At 42.5% G+C, this 23,035-nt stretch overlaps 1 protein-coding gene and 1 non-coding gene across 7 annotated transcripts in view; both read right to left on the minus strand.

Moving 5' to 3' along the window:
- The window catches only part of BICDL1 (BICD family like cargo adaptor 1), a 114,016-nt gene that overhangs the window by 38,409 nt on the left and 52,572 nt on the right, over positions 1-23,035 (minus strand). The window lies entirely within an intron of this gene.
- On the minus strand, positions 9,927-10,028 carry LOC117091260. Its single transcript, XR_004440367.1, has one exon. It is a non-coding gene; the product is annotated as a small nucleolar RNA U13 (small nucleolar RNA).

Raw genomic sequence — 23,035 nt, forward strand, 5'->3', positions numbered from 1 at the left:
GCACTGGCCTTTGGCCACCACACCACAGCCACCTCCCAGCCAGGGGGGCGCCAATCAATTGCCTGTGATGGTAATGGAGGGGATGGATCAATCTGAGTTATAAACCCACCCTTTGCAAGGAGCTAATGCACCTTCCAAAGTAAATTATTTTCTTCTTTTTCAGAGACAGAATCTGGTTCACACCTTGGACTTGACTAACACAATGAATATTAGCTATTTCTGCACATAAATGAAATAATAACCCTTTAAGTTTACATGTAACTCTTATGTTCGAAATGCTTTCTGGAAGTTAAATGCTAAATAAGGAAGCCTTAGCTCTGGAATGAATTTCAGAGGTTCTTTGAAGAACCTTTGAAGGAGTGGGAGAGTTAGCTAGGGTAACTAACAGCAGTCTCTCTGAAGGGATACACTGTGCTCCTGAGAGGAGGGATATTGTGGAAAGATAAAAAATTGAGTCAAATGGGCCAGGCGCTGTGTAATCCCAGCACTTGAGAGGCCAAGGTGGGATGATCGCTTGAGCTCAAGAGTTCGAGACCATCCTGGAGAATATGGTGAAACCCTGTCTCTACAAACTTCAAACTCCCAGTAGTACTTGTCCATGAAACTTCTCTGTAATAATTGGGAACCTGTCATCCATGATAATGTCCTCTAAATACACAACCACAGCATCAAATTCTGCATCAGAGGTGGAGGAGGAGAGCCCGAAGCTCTCTTCCTCTAAGGCATCCATTGCTGTTACCGTTTCCACCTGTGTGGGTGAGAGGACCACTGGGCTCCTATCCAACCCAGGGCTTGGCGCAGGGCCCAGCCTCCCCTCTGCTCTGTAGAGCCCTAACCTGCATTAAGGGCAGGCGGTTGGCTGGGAGGAGGCATTGCTACCCAGGCCACAGACTGCTCACTCACTGCCCAGCAAGGTCACTGCTTATGCTCGAGGCCTGGCTGCAGGCTCCCCAGCTGCAACCACTCGCCTGTCAGGTCCCCACATCCATCTAGGACACTCTGCCCAAATCTTTCTTTCTCTCGCTCTCTCTCTTTCTTTTTTTTTCTTTGAGACGGAGTCTCGCTCTGTCACCCGGGCTGGAGTGCAGTAGTGTGATCTCGGCTAACAGCAACCTCCACCTCCCAGGTTCAAGCGATTCTCCTGCCTCAGCCTCCTGAGTAGCTGGGATTACAAGCGCACTACCACGCCCAGCTAATTTTTGTATTTTCAGTAGAGATGGGGTTTCACCATGTTGGTCAGGCTGGTCTCAAACTTCTGACCTCGTGATCCACCTGCCTTGGCCTCCCAAAGTGCTAGGCTTACAGGTGTGAGCCACTGCTTCCGGCCTCAATTCATTCTTATAGCAGAAAATGGCAGACACAAGTCTTACAGTTCACTTATCAAAATGATGAGTTTTGGCTACCATGCCTAACTAAGCAGCCAGTAATTAGTTGTGGCAAAAAACATTTGAAATCATAGGTGAATATAAACTAGATGGCAAGACTTCAGTTAAAGCATTTTTCTTTCCATTTTAAACTCAGGTTTTTTTCTATGATAAAAGTTACAAATGTTCAGAGTAAAAACAAAAAAAAAGTAAAGAAAACTGAAGAATTAAAATGATAAAATCTCTACTTACTCGTAGTATTATTGCCACCCACCAGAGGTAATCACTATTAGATCTTTCTTGGGAGTCCTTCTAGAAATTTTCTATTCATATGTATGTATCTATGTAGATCTACCTTATTCTTTTTAATGGTTATCTAGTATTTATATCATAACTTAACTAGTCCCTACTGATGAGCATTTTGAGTGTCCCAATTTTTTTTGGCTATTATAAACATTGCTCCAAAAAATATCTTTGTTCACCCATCTTTGTGCTTGTGGGTAATTTTCCATAAGTGGAATCACTGGGTAAAATAATATGCACATTCACTCTGAACAAGGTATTGCAAAACAGTCATCTAAAAAGGTTGCATCAATTTATATCTCTATCAACAGTACAAATACACCTGATGCCTGTTTCTCAATACTCTGCCACCTTTGGGTATTATGAAATGTTTTAATCTTTAGATACTTCTTTTTTGTTTGTAGATACTTATTTCTAATATCCTCAAAAACTTAAGTCTCTTTTACCTTCACTGAATACAGATTGCATGATGAAACAAGACATTTGAAAAATATCTCTAGTTCTGTTACAGAATACTAAAAATTTTAACGCACATTCCCCAAACTATCTGAAATAAACTCTTTATAATTTGCTTGGGCTACTATTATTTAATGAATCCTCAAGTTGGCAAAACAAAGTAACAGTGTGTTCCTTTCCCTGTTGGTCAGAGTACCATCTAGGAAGATTACTTCCTCCCCACTGAGCAAAGCTGTTCCATCATTACTTTGGTTATGGACATGATTAATAACATATGAACATTTCCCCAAACTAGAACTTTTAGATTAAGCTTGTTTAAACTTGCCAAAGCAGAACTGTTCACTATACACTTTCTTGTTAAATGGAGGGAAAGAAATTGCACTAGTTACACATGAGTATCCATTTTACTTATTTGTTGAAAGGAAACAAATGAACTAATAAACTTAGAAATTATCATAGGAAAGATCCACTATTTTCATATTCTGCCTGAATAATTGAGTTTTACCTTAAGAGAGAAATTCTCAAACTTTCTTCTGCCAGGGCATGATGGATAATGGGCACCTTTTGGGGTGGCAGTGACAGTGACAATAAGGATGATGACATTTATTTTAAAATTTAAATGTAACAAAATCCCACAGCAGAATATGGGTATTTTTAAAATGCTGCTAGCATTTTATTTTTTCCCCAATCTTTCTACATATGTGTGTGTGTACAATTACTTACAATCCTACTATTATAATTTTTTACTTAGCATTATATCAACAGCATTTCTACATTATTATTATTATTTGAGATGAAGTCTTGCTCTGCTGCCAAGACTGGAGAGTAGTAGTGCGATCTTGGCTCACTGCAACCTCTGCCTCCTGTGTTCAAGTGATTCTCCTGCCTCAGCCTTCCGAGTAGCTGGGACCACAGGTGTGCACCACCATGCCTGGCTAATTTTTTTGCATTTTTAGTAGAGATGGAGTTTCGCCATGTTGGCCAGGCTGGTCTCGAACACCTGATCTCAAGTGATCCACCCGTCTGAGCCTCCCAAAGTGTTGGAATTAGGCATGAGCCACCATGCCCTGCCTATTATTATTAATCCTCATTTTATGTGGCTGTAATATTCCATCAAGTATTTCCTTTACCATTCCCTTATTATTAGGCACATGGGATTTCTCCATATTTTGCAATTATAATGCATCGATGAAGACATGTCACTAGCGTAGTGGTAGAAGAACTTACCTGAGTAGAAGTAGACTGGACAAGCTTACTATGTCAGCAAGGTAGATTAATACTCTTCAGAAAAGAAAACCTGGCCAGGTGGCTCATGCCTGTAATCCCAGCACCAATGTGGGAGGCTGAGGTGGGCGGATCACTTGAGGTCAGGAGTTCCAGACCACCCTGGCCAACATGGCAAAACTCTATCTCTACTAAAAATGCAATAAAATCAGCCAGGGGTGGTGGTGCACACCTGTGGTCCCAGCTCAGCTACTTGGGAGGCTGAGGCAGGAGAATCGCTTGAACCTGGAAGGTGGAGGTTGCAGTGAGTTGAGATCATACCACTGCACTCCAGCCTGGGCGACAGAGCAAGACTCTGTCGCAAAAAAAAAAAAAAAAAAAAAAAAGAAAGTTATGATTTTTTGGGGATTATAGGTGCCCACCACCAAGCCTGGCTAATTTTTTTTTGTATTTTTAGTAGAGATAGGGTTTCACCATGTTAATCAGGCTGGTTTCAAACTTCTGACCTCAGGTGATCCGCCCACCTCGGCCTCCCAAAGTGCTGGGATTACAGAGGTGAGCCACTGCGCCTGGCCTTACAATGTTTTATATACACAAATGAGGAGTCTGATAAATATACATGCGTTTATGAGCATACATATACTTATTCCCTAGCTCTGTCCTCTGAGAGCACCTAAATACAATGACACTCTATTAGCAATACACACATAGTGCTCAAATCTTGCTTTCCAAATACCATTCTCTAATAAATGAATGAAGGCTCCTTGGAGAAAAGGCTAGTTTCAGGGTTGGGGCAGGAAAAATACAGATGAGCCTAGAACATCTCATGGTACTGGAAAGTAAGAAAGTGCTCAAAAAATGATGGTGGCACATGAAAAAATGATGGTTGACATAGTAGTCAATCTGAAGGAGCTCCTAATGGCTAACGCAAGGACCATTTATTCAATAAACAAATAATGACAGTAATGGACTATAACACATAGGATAAATATTCATGAGTCTACACTGATAAACAATTCAATCAACAAACGGGGGGAAAGGGCTCTTCTCCCTTACAGAATAAAGAAATGATGAAAATAGAAGGCGCAGTAGCTCACGCTCTAATCCCAGCACTTTGGGAGGCCGAGAAGGGTGGATCACCTGAGGTCAGGAGTTCAAGACCAGCCTGATCAATATGGAGAAACCCTGTCTCCACTAAAAATACAAAATTAGCTGGGCGTGGTGGTGCATGCATGTAATCCCAGCTACTCGGGAGGCTGAGGCAGGAGAATCGCTTCGCTTGAACCTAGGAGGCAGAGGTTGAGGTTAGCCGAGATTGCACCATTGCGCTCTAGCCTGGGCAACAAGAGCGAAACTCCATCTTAAAAAAAAGAAATGAAAATCAGGTTGGCTGCGGTAGCTCATGCCTGTAATCCCAGCACTTTGGGAGGCCAAGGTGGGTGGATCATTTGAGGTCAGGAGTTTGAGACTAGCCTGTCCAACATGGTGAAACCCCACCTCTACTAAAAACAGAAAAATTAGCCAGGCATGGTGGCGGGCACCTGTAGTCTGTAGTGCCCAGCTACTCAGGAGGCTGAGGCAGGAAAATCGCTTGAACCTAGGAGATGGAGGTTGCAGTGAGCCAAGATTGTGCCCTGCACTCCAGGCCTGGGTGACAGAGCGAGACTGTCTCAAAAAAAAAAGAAAACAAAATCATTAGGCAAGCATCACAGTAATTGCTGCAGGCAAGACTAGAGAATGAATGCTAAAATTTGCGGGCAAAAGTTTCACGAGAAGCAGGATATTTTCGTATCCTCAAAGTATCTCTCCATAAGATTGATTTACTCATTACAAAGGGAAAAATCATTTATCGTGGGGAGCCTGGCAAACACTACCTTAACGAAGCAGTCAACATCACATGTCCTCCACATGATGTACTGAGAAGGCCCCAACTGTACTCTTGTGGTATTCTCGGCAAGACTGAAAAACCTCGGCCAGGCGCGGTGGCTCAAGCCTGTAATCCCAGCACTTTGGGAGGCCGAGACGGGCGGATCACGAGGTCAGGAGATCGAGACCATCCTGGCTAACACGGTGAAACTCCGTCTCTACTAAAAATACCAAAAAACTAGCCGGGCGAGGTGGCGGGCGCCTGTAGTCCCAGCTACTCGGGAGGCTGAGGCAGGAGAATGGCGTAAACCCGGGAGGCGGAGCTTGCAGTGAGCTGAGATCCGGCCACTGCACTCCAGCCCGGGCGACAGAGCAAGACTCCGCCTCAAAAAAAAAAAAAAAAAAAGAAAAACCTCAATCTAATTATGACAAAACATTAGACAAACCCAAATGAATGACTTTGTACCAAATAATTGATCAATAGTCTTCAAAAGTACCAATTTCAAGAGAAACAAAGACTATTCAGAATGAACTCTCATAGATTAAAATGAGAGAGAGAGAGAGAAAGAGAGAAAGAAAGAAAGAAAACGGAAGGAAGGAAGGGAGAGAGAGAGAAAGAAAAAAAAGTAAAGAAAGCGAGAAAAAGCAAGAAAGAGAGAGAAGAGAAGGGAAGGGGAGGGGAAAGAAAAACAAGGTATGCCTGTAATCCCAGCACTTTGGGAGGCCAAGGTGGGCAGATCACAAGCTCAGGAGTTCAAGACCAGCCTGGCCAACATAGTGAAACCCCTTCTCTACTAAAAATACAAAAAAAAATTAGCTGGATGTGGTGGCAGGCTACTGTAGTCCCAGCTACTTGGGAGGCTGAGGCAGGAGAATCGCATGAACCCGGGAGGTGGAGGTTGCAGTGAGCCGAGATCGTGCCACTGCACTCCAGCCTGGGCAACACAGTGAGACTCTGTCTCAACAACAACAACAACAACAACAACAACAACAAAACCCAACAACAACAAAGACTGAGAAACTGGCAGAGACTGGAGGAGAAAAAAGAAACATGACAACTAAGTGCAACATGGAAGCCTGAACTGGATTCTGGAGCAGAAAAAGAACATTTGTGGGAAAACTGACAAAATTCCAATAGGTATGTAGATTAGTTAATAATAGTGTCTCAATATTAATTTCCTGGTTTTGATAACTGCACTATGATTACAAAAGATGTTAACAATAGGGGGAGCTGGATAAAGGGTATTTGAGAATCTGTATGATTTTTGTAGCTTCTTTTTAAGTCTAACTTTTTAAAATCCCAGACTAGTTGTGCCCTCAAGACACTTAACAGAAGAAAACGCAAATCCTCTTTGGAGGATGGTACCTTCAATTTAAAGATCAAATAATCTCCATAAATAGTTTTCTAATAAAAACAAGATTACAGTAAAAAAAAAAAAAAAACATGTACCCATGGAAACAAGGACTCATTAGGAAGTACTGGTAGAAACAGATTCATAAAAACTTCAGATCCTGATATTATCAGATATAGATTTTAAGACGATACTGCTATGTTTAGAGAAATAAAATATTAAAAATATCTCCAGGGGGCTGGGCTCAGTGACTCACGCCTGTAATCCCAGCACTTTGGGAGGCTGAGGCAGGCAGATCACGAGTCAGGAGTTCGAGACCAGCCTCGCCAACATGGTGAAACCCTGTCTCTACTAAAAATACAAAAATTAGCTGGGCAGTGGTGCACGTCTGTAATCCCAACTACTTGGGAAGCTGAGGCAGGAGAATTGCTTGAACCTGGGAGGTGGAGGTTGCAGTGAGCTGAGATCACGCCATTGAACTCCAGCTCTGGGCAACAGAGCAAGACTCTGTCTCAGGGGAAAAGAAAAAAAATCTCCAGGGAAGAGGAAAATGTAAAATACAATCTTCTCAGACTTGGAAAAGATCCAAGATATCTAGAAATACAAAATACTAACTTAAAATTAAAAACCCAGGCCAGGTGCAGTGGCTCATTCCTGTAATCCCAGCACTTTGGGAGGCCAAGGTGGGAAGATCACTTGAGGCCAGGAGTTCAAGACTAGCCTAGGCAACATTGAAAAACTCTGTCTCTAATAAAAATAAAAAAATTAGCTGCACGTGGTAGCACACAACTGTTAATCCCAGCTACTTGGGAGGCTGAAGCACGAGAATTGCTTGAACCTGGGAGGCAGAGGTTGCAGTGAGCCAAAATCATGCCACTGCACTCCAGCCTGGGCAACAGAGTAAGACTGTCTCAAGCAAAAACAAAAACAAAAAACGTCACAAAACCCAACGGGTAGTATCAAAATTAAAGACTTCTAAGCATTAGAAGACATCATTAAGAAAATAGATCTAGGCCAGGCGAGGTGGCTCACACCTGTAATTCTAGCACTTTGGGAGGCCGAGGCAGGTGGATCATGAGGTCAGGAGATCGAGACCATCCTGGCTAACACAGTGAAACCCTGTCTCTACTAAAAAACACAAAAAAATTAGCCAGGCGTGGGAGGGGGCGCCTGTAGTCCCAGCTATTCAGGAGGCTGAGGCAGGAGAATGGCGTGAACCCGGGAAGTGGAGCGTGCAGTGAGCCGAGATCACGCCACTGCACTCCAGCCTGGGCGACAGAGAGAGACTCCGTCTCAAAAAAGAAAAGAAAAGAAAAGAAAAGAAAATAGATCTCTAAAGCTCAGACTGGGAGAAAATGTTTATAACACATATATCTGACTTGTATTCAGAATATATAAAAACCTCTAACTCAATAAAAAGACATAATTTTTTAAACGAGCAAAACATTTGAACAGATACGCCAAAGACAAAAATAAATGAATGGCCAATAGGCAAATGAAGAAGTGCTCCACATCATTAGTGACCAGGGAAATGTGAATTAAAACCGCAATGAGATACTACATACTCACAAGAAGGCTACAATTAAAAAGAACAACAACACAAAATACTGGGAATGTCAACAACTGGAATTCCCACACACTGTTGGTAGGAGTGTAAAATGGCATAACCTACTTTGGAGGAATAAAAAGCTTTGCAGTTTCTTCTTAACCTAATGGACAGAGTTTAAGAACACATGTGACAACTGAAGAGAAAATTACCAAATTAGAAGACTAGTCAGAAGGAACTATCTACACTACAATACAGAGACAAAGATGGAAAAGAGAAGCGCTATGTTAGTATAGTCCCCGTAAGTTTAAACGGCAGTTCCAGAAAGGACAGAGTGAATGTGACTGAGGCAATACTTGATGAGGTAATGGCTGATAATCTCCTAACAATGAAAGACACCAATTCACAAACTCAAGATGCCCAATGAACCCAAAGCAGAAGAAATAAAAAGAAATCCACACCTAGATACATCATAAAGAAACTGCAGAATGCCAAAGACTAAGTAAGATGATCTTAGAAGATAAAAGATGACCTTTCCAGAGAAAACACTTGGTTCCCCTAATGACCACGAATAGGGCCCATATTAGCAGATCGCTTTAAAATAAAAAGACACATATGGCCGGGCGCGGTGGCTCAAGCCTGTAATCCCAGCACTTTGGGAGGCCGAGACGGGCGGATCACGAGGTCAGGAGATCGAGACCATCCTGGCTAACATGGTGAAACCCCGTCTCTACTAAAAAATACAAAAAACTAGCCGGGCGAGGTGGCGGGCGCCTGTAGTCCCAGCTACTCGGGAGGCTGAGGCAGGAGAATGGCGGAAACCCGGGAGGCGGAGCTTGCAGTGAGCTGAGATCCGGCCACTGCACTCCAGCCTGGGCGACAGAGCGAGACTCCGTCTCAAAAAAAAAAAAAAAAAAGACACATATAAAAATGTAATATGAAAAGGTATTTTCTCGGTGAAATCTTTTAGTAGTTCCCTATTACAAACAGGCACAAAAAGCCTTCCAAGGCCAGTCCCCTGCCAACCTTCTATCTCCTGTAACTCTGTTCCCTTTATCCTTGTTCTTTCCCTAGGCATGCTTCTTCCCTGTTTTTCACAGGACTAACTCTGTCTTTCTAGACTTAGCTATAGCATCATTTCTTCCCAGCTTTCTGTGCTCCTAGGCATTCCAGAGTGACCCTCCTTTGCGTTCTCATAGCACCCCAGGCACAAACTCTAGCAGAGGACATATTACATTTTATGAGTTATCTTCTTATGAGTCCTTCACCTCATTTGAAGCTTTTTAAGGATAGTGACAGTGTCTAATTCATTTTTGCACTCCCAGTAGCTAGTCCAGTGCCTGGCCAAGAAATGCCTGAACTGAACTGAATGAAGGATCTTTCAAGGCTGAAACAAACTGTCCTTGAGAAATAAAAGTTTAAATGTACAGTAGGTAGCTACAGAATGAAAATAAGAAAAAAAAATCCAAGAAACTAGAGTAGACACACAGACCCCAAATTTAAAATAAATGTCAACAAAAGTTTAATAAGCCTTTCTGTGTGGCTAGATTTATCCTAGGTACTGGGGATGAAACAGAGAAGACAGATCTGGTACCATCTTAGATTTCAAGAATGTCAGAGCTGGACCTAAACAAAAGAAAATTAGTTATCTGAACTCCTTCATTATACAGATGAAGAAACTGAGGCCCAGAGGAGATGCCTTGGTCACAGAGCGAGTGAGGGATAGGTAACCAAATGAGATACCAACTTAGGGAGAAAGGGAAAAAATGGAAAAGCAAATCACAGGAAACAAGAACCTGCAATTTTTTCTTCCCACATCAGACAGGTAATGTGCTGACATTATAATAAGGTTTGAAGAAGGCACACCTCAAACAAGTGTGAAAGCCCAATCATTATGTTTATGAACTACAAAAATATCAAGGACCTGTAATTCTAACAGCAATGCACTTGACAGTGAAAGGCTAAAGAAGGAGAAGAAACTACAACAAAACTTAGGCTAAGCAGAATCCAGATGTTTGCAAATACGTATTTACAGGAAAACATTTTCTTTTCCTGTTCTCTCATCCTAGGCTTCAATTAGTTTGAAACTTATTTTATTATTTTAATTTCTCACCTGCTAGACTTTGAGGTCAAGCATTCAGGACATTTACTTAGCACATCATTGGTACTCAATGCATATTTGGAGAGTAAATGATTAACTTTTTTTTATTAGAATAAGTCCATTTTCCTTTTGAGTTCTATCTTCATTTAAAAAAAACAGGTCATCTTCTTTAGACTGTTCACAGTACTACTTTGCTACCAAACACATAAACAACAATTTGCTCAGCTGAAAAATTTGAGATTTTAACAAAACAATATTTTGCATTGTTCAAGCTTATTTTATTTTTGTGTTTAACAAGTATCTGTTTTCTGAACAACCCAAAATTTGAAGCCCGAGAAGGCAGACATTTGCCATGTAGCCCACACTGAGTTCCTGGGTTCCTGCACCTTTATGCTGCTATGTGAGAACGGCTGTGACTGTGGGCATCTGCTGTGCTACCTTACTAATGCTACCTTAGTCCAGACATGAGATGCAGGCACATGAAACCCACCCTATGCCCAAGATGTGTGTACAGGTATGTTCACTGAAGCAATGCTTCTGATAGTGAAAAACTGGAGGCAATCTAAATGTTCACTGTTAGCAGACTGGATTAAAAACATTATGGTGTATCAGTGCAATGAAAATGCTATACACATTTACCCCAACACGGAAGGACTTCAACAATGTAATGTTAAGTAAAAAAAAAAAAAAAAGCACATTTGCTCCCACTTACATGCTATTACGTGCTTATATTTATTTAGGTGTATACATGCATAGAAGAATGCTTATAAGGCTATTCATCAAAATGTAATCAGTAATATCACCTCTGGGGGATAAGATTCCTAGGAATTTTTACTTTGGATAAGTTACTTTAAAAATAATAGTTATTATTATAAATAATATTTTAAAATTACTGTTTAAATAATGTTTGAGGCCAGGTGCTCACGCCTATAATCCCAGCACTTTGGGAGGCCGAGGTGGGAGGATTGCCTGAGGTCAGGAGTTCAAGATCAGCCTGGCCAACATGGTGAAACCCCATCTCTACCAAAAACACAAAAATTAGCCAGGCATGGTGACACATGCCTGTAATCCCAGCTACTCAGGAGGCTGAGGCAGGAGAATCACCTGAACCATGCAGTGGAGGTTGCAGTGAGCCGAGATCACACCACTGCACTCCAGCCTGGGCGACACAGCAAGACCCTGTCTCAAAAAAAGAAAGAAAAGAAAGAAAGAAAGAAAAGAAAGAAAAACACCCCCAAAAAACTAAAAAACAAACAAACAAAAATAATGTTTGAATATTCTACTGAAGTACGTATTATCTTTTTTTTTTTTTTCTTTCTGAGATAGGGTTGCACCCCGTCACCAGGCTGGACTGTGCAGTGGCGTGATCATGGCTCACTGCAGTCTTGACCTCCCAGGTCTCAGGTGGTCCTCCCCTCTCAGGCCCACAAGCAGCTGGGACTACAGGCACATGCCACCACACTTGGCTAATTTTTGTTTTTTGGTTTTTTTTTGGTAGAGACGGGCTGGTCTCAAACTCCTGGGCTCAAGCAATCTGCCACCTCAGCCTCCCAAAGTGTTGGGATTATAGGCATGAGCCACGCGCAGCCTATCTCATTTTTTGATGCAAAATATTTTTTTTTTTTTTTTTTTTTTTTTGAGGCGGAGTCTCGCTCTGTCGCCCGGACTGGAGTGCAGTGGCCGGATCTCAGCTCACTGCAAGCTCCGCCTCCCGAGTTTATGCCATTCTCCTGCCTCAGCCTCCCGAGTAGCTGGGACTACAGGCGCCCGCCACCTCGCCCGGCTAGTTTTTGTATTTTTAGTAGAGACGGGGTTTCACCGTGTTAGCCAGGATGGTCTCGATCTCCTGACCTCGTGATCCGCCCGTCTCGGCCTCCCAAAGTGCTGGGATTACAGGCTTGAGCCACCGCGCCCGGCCGATGCAAAATATTTCTTTATTTTTCCATCAGACTACTGATTCATTTGGTATGCTTTTGAAAAGCTGGAGATTGTATTATCTTAATAATTAGAAGAAATAGAGCCTAAGAGTTCAAGGCTACGGCAAGCTATTATCGTGCCTGCAAATAGCTACCGTACTCCAGCCTGGGTGACACAGTGAGACCTCCGCCTCTTCAAAAAAGGCAAATTCATAAGACATCAACATCTAGGGAGAAAGGCGAAAGAAAAAAAATTGTGTTGGTAACATCAAACAAAGATCAGGAATTTCGGTAATAATGAGGCTGGGGAGAGTGATATAACAATCATAACAAATTTCAGAAAGTGTAAGCTTAGAAAGACTGAGGGAGGAAAGGAGTCATTTGCTTTTTTTTTTTTTTAAAGGCCTTCAATTTTGAAAATGTACAAAGTTTCATGTCCCTGTGAGAGAGATAAAGCATAAGACAAAATCTTCATTTTTTTTTTGAGACAGAGTCTCGCTCTGTCGCCCAGGATGGAGTGCAGTGGTGCAATCTCGGCTCACTGCAAGCTCCGCTTTCCGGATTCACACCATTCTCCTGCCTCAGCCTCCCCAGTAGCTGGGACTACAGGTGCCCGCCTCTGTGCCCAGCTAATTTTTTGTATTTTTAGTAGAGACGGGGTTTCACCGTGTTAGCCAGGATGGTCTCGATCTCCTGACCTCGTGATCCGCCCGTCTCGGCCTCCCAAAGTGCTGGGATTACAGGCTTGAGCCACCGCGCCCGGCCGATGCAAAATATTTCTTTATTTTTCCATCAGACTACTGATTCATTTGGTATGCTTTTGAAAAGCTGGAGATTGTATTATCTTAATAATTAGAAGAAATAGAGCCTAAGAGTTCAAGGCTACGGCAAGCTATTATCGTGCCTGCAAATAGCTACCGTACTCCAGCCTGGGTGACACAGTGAGACCTCCGCCTCTTCAAAAAAGGCAAATTCATAAGACATCAACATCTAGGGAGAAAGGCGAAAGAAAAAAAATTGTGTTGGTAACATCAAACAAAGATCAGGAATTTCGGTAATAATGAGGCTGGGGAGAGTGATATAACAATCATAACAAATTTCAGAAAGTGTAAGCTTAGAAAGACTGAGGGAGGAAAGGAGTCATTTGCTTTTTTTTTTTTTTAAAGGCCTTCAATTTTGAAAATGTACAAAGTTTCATGTCCCTGTGAGAGAGATAAAGCATAAGACAAAATCTTCATTTTTTTTTTGAGACAGAGTCTCGCTCTGTCGCCCAGGATGGAGTGCAGTGGTGCAATCTCGGCTCACTGCAAGCTCCGCTTTCCGGATTCACACCATTCTCCTGCCTCAGCCTCCCCAGTAGCTGGGACTACAGGTGCCCGCCTCTGTGCCCAGCTAATTTTTTGTATTTTTAGTAGAGACAGGGTTTCACTGTGGTCTCGATCTCCTGATCTCATGATCCGCCCGCCTCGGCCTCCCAAAGTGTTGGGATTACAGGCGTGAGCCACCGCACCTGGCCCGAGAGTGATAGAATAATCAAAACAAATTTCACAAAGTGTAAGCTTAGAAAGATTGAGGGAGGAAAGGAGTCATTTGCTTTTTTAAAAAAAATTTTAAAAGACCTTCAATTTTGAACATGTACAGTTTCATGTCCCTGTGAGAGATATAAAGCATGAGACACAATCTTCATTCTTAAGTAGCTGAAGATGAGATGAACCCTTATGAAGCAGCCAATATAAAGCACAGAATAAATATTTGTATAAACTGGCAGGTGATTTGAGAAGTACACAAATAAGGCAAAAATATAGTAATTATTTTAAGGGAAGAATAAACAAAGCACATAGCTGTACGACCTTCAAAAAATTACCTAACCACTCTATACCTCAGTTTCCTCATCTGAAAGATGGTGATTTAAAAAAACTACCTTTCAAGTTATGCTAGCATTAAAATGCAATAATATATATGAAATGTTTAGCACAGGTTAACTATGTAATACACTACAGCTAATAATTATTTATGATAAAGTGAAAATTCCAAATAGAATATTGGCTTTAGCTCAAAGGAAAACATGCAATTTGAGAGTTGAAACTTCAGAGATAATCTGGTTCAAAGCCCTAACTTTGCAGGTGATGAAACTGAGGCATGGGTCAACAAAGTTCGACCTGTAAATTTGCATGAAGGTCCCTGCCCAAGATCACAGAACTTGTTAGCTCCTGACTCCCATTTCAGTTTCTTTCCATTTCATTACCCCTTTTTAAGTCAAAAACAAATAGTCACATATTGGATGATTTCCAGGGATGACAAAAACTCATCCCCTGGAATGAGGAAGGTCTGATGCCCTAACAATGTTATTAATCATGTGAGGGAATGCCTGATAAAGTCAATGTTTTCCTGGTCATACTGTTTACAGGAGGCATGTATACAAGCTACTATGTGACATTTAGATGGTATACATCCACTAGATAGGGCCATGTTTAATTTTATTTGAACTAATGTCTAAATTAGAGCACAATAAAAGTTTTGTTATTATCCTTTCGGTCACTATCAGAAACGTAATCCCCCAGCATCAAAGACCAGCAACTCCAGCAGCAACAACTTGAAAAAGAAAAAAGGACAAATGTTAATACTGCTTTTGTTTCTGGAAGAGGACTGTTATTCAATGTCAGATCCCCACTGCTGGTTAATAAAAACATTTCAGAAGTCAGAATAGATCTTCTAATTTTCTTTTTAAATGTTCTATGAGGACTCATAATAAAACAGGTCCCAGATACTCCCAATACACTACACTGTACTCGCAATTGGAGCTTTTCATTCAGTCTTTTTCTTTTCTTTTTTTTTTTTTTGAGATGGAGTCTCACTCTGTCACCCAGGCTGGAGTGCAGTGACTGGATCTCAGCTCACTGCAAGCTCTGCCTCCCGGGTTTACGCCATTCTCCTGCCTCAGCCTCCCGAGTAGCTGGGACTACAGGCGTCCACCACCTCGCCCGGCTAGTTTTTTGTATTTTTTAGTAGAGACAGGGTTTCACTGTATTAGCCAGGATGGTCTCGATCTCCTGACCTCGTGATCCGCCTGTCTTGGCTTCCCAAAGTGCTGGGATTACAGGCTTGAGCCACCATGCCCGGCCCAGTCTTTTTTTTTCTTAACCAAAATGACACTATTCCCTGCGTTAACTTGATGGTCTGGCACTTTGCACTAATTCCAACATGGATGGAACACTACTATGCTTTGAACTGGGGATACAGAAACAAAGAAGGCATAGTTCTTGTGGAAAACTCAAGGTCTAAAAAGAACATAGTCTCTTCTCTATCAGTTACTGTACTGTGTGACCACAGGCAAACTGCTTAATTCTCTGTGTCTTAGGTTCTTCCCTTACATTTAGGAGAAAGTAGTACCTACCTCACAAGGTTGTATGACTGAAATAAATATATGTAAAGTGCTTGGAACAGTGTCTGGTACACAGTAGGCAGTACATGTGTTAGCTGTTGCCATTACTGTATTCACCTTCATCATTATTATAAGCCAGCTCTAATAACCTGAAAGATCAACTCTGACTTTAGAGCTGATGTTTAAGTCACTGGCACAGAAAAGTCTAACAGATTAAATGTAAATAAGAGCAGACCTTGAAGAGCCTGAAGACAGAGCTTAAGAAAATCTGGCACAAGGACTGATGGAGGATGGAGAGAAGGACACCCCCAACAGAGGCAGAGCTGTAGGGAATTTAGGCACTTGCTTTCATCCATGAATGGTAGTTAGTAGTAACAGAGAGGACTTAAAAGGTCTTGCAGCTAAATGGGGAGAGTGGATATGAAAATGCAGCCAAGCTAAAATAATTACCACCCAGCTAAACTGAGGCACTGCATAGTTCCTAAGAACATGTCCACCTTGGAAGAGGCTTCGGTTTCTTCAAGGGTGGAAATACTATGACTATCTTGGGCTTCCTGGAATGTGAAATGTTTATACTTTCAAAAGGAGATTTCATGAAAATGTTTGGAAAAGAAATTGAGAACCTTCTTGTAATAAACAGGAAGGCTAGGGGAAGATGGGCAGTTGGAATGACATTCTACTCAACAAACTTTAACTTAGAACAGGGATAGAAATAGATGGGGTGTACCCTGAGGAGCCCTTCATTGGAGACAAGTGATGACACAGGGACATATTCAGCATTCTCTCAGGAAAGAGCAGTCATGTCTAATCCTAATAAAGAAAGAAAACTCTAGTATTTTTAATACTTCCCCGCTACATCCCCCGCCATCACCCGTTTTGGTCACATGGCTCACCAGGAGACTTCTTAGACCTAAAAAGAAGGTTACAAAGTTAAAATGTTCTTGTTTGGAACTGGAGAGGGTTAGAGAAAAACTGTTTTCCAAACTGGTGGTCACTTTCTTCTTCCCACTACCATAAAAACAAGACTATTAATCAAAGTATGGCTTTTTCTTCCCTGAACATGCCTCTTTGACTTTGTTCATGATATATCCCCTTTTGGAATGACTTTCCTCAAATTTTCACCTGATAAATTCTTAACCTTAACAGCCCAGTTCAGACATAACTTCTATATCGCCATTGTAAGATCCCAGGGTAAAATGACTACATTATTTGCAGTGCTGCAATACTCTTATTAGAGAACTTATCATACACTCTGTTTAGTTGTCTGTTTTCTCTTAGACTGGAAAGGATTTAAGGGCAGAAATTATATCTCCTATTTATCTTTGTTTCCCTAATAAAGTACATGGCACATGGCAGGTATTCAAATGCGCACTGTATGAGACAAAATCTGAACACCTTAAGTGAGGGCTTCTTGCAAAAGTCAAGCTATGACTGTAGAAAATAGAAGTGGGATTAACTTTAAGCCCACAAGTGCCTCTTTAGCAAGGTTCCACCAGGATCACCAGAGAATTAATGAGATAATTCCCTTTGATTTACATAGCCCATCCCTAGGAAAGGGCACTATTTCCTCCTATAGGTCATCTCCATGGCTCAAGTAGATTTACTTAGCCTTTGATGTAAATTACACATGACTGATCCATGGATTTGCTGCTCGGTGTTTCTACCTATACCTCACCCTGCTTTTGCATGTGGAATCTTTTAATACTCAGAACCCAGGACTATTTTCTCTGTTCCCTTTATAAACCTCACTAAAGTCTTTTCTTTTATAAAGTCATTCCCATTTGATAAAGAGATGGATTTGAAATTCTTTTTTTTTTGGAGCTTATCATTAAATAGGCATGCCCCAAAAAACGTGTACATGGGAGTAGGCTATAAATTCAGACTTCTTTCATCCTGGAAGAGAAGCTCTTCTTCTGTTAGTCTGGGTTGAATTCAACAAACTAAACCCAAGGAAAAGGAAGATGAGTATTTTTTAACATTTTCTAGGTCCAAGCACTGCTCTAGGTAACATACATACACTACTTAATTTTATCCTAACAATGCTGCAGGATAAAGAAACTGAAGCTAGGCCGGGCGCGGTGGCTCAAGCCTGTAATCCCAGCACTTTGGGAGGCTGAGACGGGCGGATCACGAGGTCAGGAGATCGAGACCATCCTGGCTAACCCGGTGAAACCCCGTCTCTACTAAAAAATACAAAAAACTAGCCGGGCGAGGTGGCGGGCGCCTGTAGTCCCAGCTACTTGGGAGGCTGAGGCAGGAGAATGGCGTAAACCCGGGAGGCGGAGCTTGCAGTGAGCCGAGATCAGGCCACTGCACTCCAGCCTGGGCGACAGAGCGAGACTCCATCTCAAAAAAAAAAAAAAAAAAGAAACTGAAGCTAGCCCATAATTGAGGTCACTTAGCTAGTAAATGATGGAGCTAGAATTCAAATGTAGGTCTGATCCCAAAGCCAATGAGAGTGCTACTATACCACCACACCCAGAGAAAACACAGCTCTTTTGTCCACTTCTGGTTAGGTTTAGCAGAAAAACAGACACCAGGTTGGTACTTCTTCCTGAATGCTTTGAGATCTCGTTTGTAATTTATCTCCAGCCCTCAGCCCTGACCACTCCTCTGACTTAGGTTCTTCGTCTTTTTTTTTTTTTTTTTTTTTTTGAGGTGGAGTCTCGCTCTGTCGCACAGGCTGGAGTGCAGTGGCATAATCTCGGCTCACTGCAACCTCTGCCTTCCGGGTTCAAACAACTCTCCTTCCTCAGCATCCTGAGTAGCTGGGGTTACAGGAACCTGCTACTAAACGCAGCTAATTTTTGTATTTTTAGTAGAGACAGGGTTTCATCATGTTGGCCAGACTGGTCTCAAACTCCTGACCTCAGGTGACCTGCCTGCCTTGGCCTCCCAAAGTCCTGGGATTACAGACGTGAGAGACCGCGCCTGGCCTGACTTAGGTTCTTAGTATCTAACTGCCTACTTACCACATCCACTTGAAACACCAATGTGCGTCACACTCAACATGTCCAAACCTGAACTCCTGATTCGAGGACCTCCACCCAAACATGCTCCTCCTTGACTCTTCCCTTCTCAGGAGATGGCAACTTCATTCTTAGGAGTTTTGGTCCCCAAACAGGAATCATCTTTGATTTTCCTCTCACAACCCACACCCAACCCAGCCACATATCCTGTGGACTCTACTGCTGAAATATACCTCAGAGGACTATTATGAGTATGAGATGAGCTGATATTTATAAAGTCACTGGAACAGTGCCCGGCATATAATAGATGCTATATGATATTTATTAAAATTAATATCCAGGATGTTAGCATTTCCCCCCACCTCCACTCTCCTATCCCAGTCCCAGCCAGCATCGCCACCCACGAAGACTACTGACTGTGCAGCCACCTACTTGGTCTCCCTGCTCCTACCCTTGCCCTCCTACAGCCTACTTTTTGCAGCAGAGCAATCCTCAGAAACCCAAGTCAGACTGTGTCATTGCTCAAAACCCTCTAGAAGCTTTCTTACTCAGAATAAAATATAATAAATTCCTTACCATGACTTCTAAGATTCTACAGGATTCCTCCCTGCATCCCAATCTTATCTCAGATCTCCTCTTTTCTCTGCTGCATTCTCTTTGTTCCACTCACACTGGCCTCCTTGCTGCCCTCAGACCTGCTGAGCAGCCTCTTATTTCAAAATCTGTGCATATGATTCCCCTCTGCCTGGAACATGCTTTCCTCAGGCATTCATGAGGCCTGTTCCTGCACTCCACTTGGGTCTCTTCTCAAATGTCATCTTATCAGAGAGGCCTCCTTTGTTCGCCCTAACCCTGCCTATGCCGACCTCCATTCCCTTCCCCTGTTTAATTTTTCTCTGTAGCACTTATTACACCTGACAGATAGTTCTTTGTTAATCCAGCTATTGCCCCTCCCTCTGCCCTTGATGTAAGTTCCAAAAGGTCTGGGCCTTTGTTTTGTTTGTTGCCATAACCCCAGTACTCGGAAGTGGGCCAGGCACATAGCAGACAAATTTGAATACAGGGAAAACATGTCTATATTAACTCATTTTTGGCCTAAGGTTGTCTGTAACAGGGAACAAAACAAAGTCTGTAAAACCCCCATATTACATAATGAGTTCAGGTTTCAGTGGTAAAATTTAAATATTAAGAATTTTATCTTTCAATCTTCCCTTTAGAGTAAAACTGACAGAAGAGGAATCATGTTGATTTTTGGCCCTTGTCTCTAAATATTACCAACAGTCACAAATTCTACATAATTAGACATAAAACCTTTCTCCTCTCTCTCAGTTTTACCTCATTTGTTATGTCCACTTTATACAAACTACTCAACAAGAATTCAAGCATAATGCTATTTCCTTACAGAAAAAATTCATGGCAAGATTTTTTCTTAAAAGTATTTCCTGCTGGCTGGGAGCGGTGGCTCACACCTGTAATCTCAGCACTTTAGGAGGGTGAGGCAGGTGGATGACTTGAGCTCAGGAGTTTGAGACCAGCCTGCCCAACATGGCAAAACCCCGCCTCTACTAAAAATACAAAAATTAGGCCAGGCGCGGTGGCTCAAGCCTGTAATCCCAGCACTTTGGGAGGCCGAGATGGGCGGATCGCGAGGTCAGGAGATCGAGACCATCCTGGCTAACACGGTGAAACCCCGTCTCTACTAAAAAATACAAAAAACTAGCCAGGCGAGGTGGCGGGCGCCTGTAGTCCCAGCTACTTGGGAGGCTGAGGCAGGAAAATGGCATAAACCCGGGAGGCAGAGCCTGCAGTGAGCTGAGATCCGGTCACTGCACTCCAGCCTGGGTGACAGAGCGAGACTCCGTCTCAAACAAAAAAAAATACAAAAATTAGCCAAGTGTGGTGCACATGCCTGTAATCTAAGCTACTCGTAAGGCTGCGGCACAAGAATTGCTCGAAACTGCGAGAGAGGTTGAAGTGAGCCGGGACCATGCCACTGCACTCCAGCCTGAGCGACAGAGTGATACTGTCTCAAAAAAAAAAAAAAAAAAAGCATTCCTATTAAATGTTACAACATGGAAATATGGGGCCAGGTGTGGTGGCTCACACCTGTAATCCCAGCACTTTGAGAGGCTGAGGCAGGCAGATGGCTTGAGCTCAGGAGTTCAAGACCAGCCTGGGCAACATGGTAAAACTCTGTCTCTACAAGAAATACAAAAAAATTAGCCGGGTGTGGTAGTATATGCCTGTAGTCTCAGCTACTCAGGAGGCTGACGTAGGAGGACGGCTTGAGCCTGGGAGGTAAAGGTTGCAGTGAGCCAAGATGACACCACTGCACTGCAGCCTGGGCGATAGAGCCAGATCCTGTCTCAAAAAAAAAAAAAAAAGGAAAAGAAAAAGGCCAGGCCCGGTGGCTCACACTTGTTAATCCCAGCACTTTGGGAGGCCAAAGTGGGGGGATCACCTGATGTCAGGAGTTCAAGACCAGCCTGACCAACATGGTGAAACCCTGTCTCTACTAAAAATACAAAAATTAGCCGGGCGTGGTGGTGCCTGTAATCCCAGCTATTTGAGAAGCTGAGGCAGGAGAATGGCTTGAACCCAGGAGGCGGAGGCTGCAGTGAGCAGAGATTACACCACTGCACTCCAGTGTGGGTAACAGAGTGAGACTGTCTCAGAAGAAAAAAAAAAAGAAAAGAAAAGAAAGAAAAAGAAATATGGAATAGCAGAGTTTAGATTTTGGATATAGCAGCTAGGTAGTCTGGTAATGTCCCAGTGGGACATTCTACCAGTAAAATTGGGTATTTGTTGATGAAAATGCTTCTTACATTCTGCGTTACTATAAGGTTCTGGATTGGCTGATGGTTGCCATGGAAAGAGTTGTAATGCTAATATGGATTAGCCCCGTAGAGTTTTACCACTGGTTACAGAATTATTTTTTGTGAAGTCACTGAAAAGGTAACTGGTATGTGGGGCTAAAAAATTGGTGACACTCCCTGAAAGTGGGGCAGATAGAAGAGCCCAAACTCCTCCTCCAGGCCAGAATCTGTCCATTCCTTATCCTTATAATACCTACAGTTAGATAAACTAAGTTCTAGAGCCTCTTTAAATCTTACATTCTCCATGAAGCCTTTTTTTTTTGGAGACTCGCTCTGTCACCCAGGCTGGAGTGCAGTGGCGCGATCTTGGCTCATTGCAACCTCCGCCTCCTGGGTTCAAGCAATTCTCCTGCCTCAGCCTCCCGAGTAGCTGGGATTACAGGCACATGCCACCACACCGGCTAATTTTTGTATTTTTAGTAGAGACAGGGTTTCACCATGTTGGTCAGGCTGGACTTGAACTCCTGACCTCATGATCCACCCACCTTGGCGTCCGAAAGTGCTGGGATTACAGGCGTGAGCCACTGCGCTCAGCCCATGAAGCCTTTTCTAATAAACTCCAGCTCTCAGTTCTTGTTTTCTTTTTTCTTTTTTTTTTGAGATGGAGTCTCACTCTGTCGCCCAGACGGGAGTGCAGTGGCACTATCTTGGCTCATTGCAACCTCCTCCTCCCAAGTTCAAGCGATTCTCCTGCCTTAGCCTCACGAGTAGCTGGGACTATAGGCGTGTGCCACCATGCCTGGCTAATTTTTGTATTTTTAGTACAGCCAGGGTTTCACCGTGTTGGCCAGGTTGCTCTCAAACTCCCGACCTTAGGTGATCCGCCCACCTCTACCTCCCAAAGTGCTGGGTTTACAGGCATGAGCCACCGCGCTCAGCCTTGTTTTCATCTTCTAATTCATATTTTTTAAAAGTAGCCTTCATATATTTTAAGAATCTAATGACAGTCTCTTGCATGGTTCTCTAGATGCAAGTGGAATTAACAACTGTACTGAGTACCCACCCTGAGCCAGGCACCAATGCCAATTGGTGTCACACGAACTATTTCATTAAATCCTCAAAACAATCCCTGTTGGACAGGTATTATTAACCTACTCTTTAGATGAGGAAACAACTTCAAAGAGGTTGTGACTTTCCCAATACAGTAAGTTATCTCCCTAAAATAAACCTTAATACTAGCATTAAACTGCAGACTCCTCAAAGGAAAGGGTCGTTCAACTTCTGCAACCTCTCCAGCATTCAGAAAAGTCTTGGCTCACAACAGTCGATCAACCAAAACATGATTTAAAGAAAAAAAATCAACATAATGATTTAAAGAAAACCAACAATGAAAAAAAATTCACTACATTTAATGTGAGCAGGTGGGATGGGAGAGACTTTTTAAAAAGGAAATCAAATGTATTAAGAAACTTCTAACAATGCTCACGTACTGTTTTGAAAAAAAAATTACAAACACTTACATAAAGCTCTAACTATGAACACACGTTTGGTCATAATCAACTGTGAGATGTGTTATAAGTCATTTCTTATTACTGATAAAGTAATACAATAAATCCTTTACTTCAAAAAATATCACTAAGAACAAATTCAAAATGCTCATTATGTTTTCTCAGGCGGAAGGGAAAAGGTGTAGTTATGGCTAGCCCTTTGGGCAAACTGAAAGCAACAGAAGCATTTGAG

This window comes from Trachypithecus francoisi, unplaced genomic scaffold (genome assembly GCF_009764315.1).
Source record: "Trachypithecus francoisi isolate TF-2019V2 unplaced genomic scaffold, Tfra_2.0 Lachesis_group11, whole genome shotgun sequence".
In the NCBI taxonomy this organism is placed as follows: Eukaryota; Metazoa; Chordata; class Mammalia; order Primates; family Cercopithecidae; genus Trachypithecus; species Trachypithecus francoisi.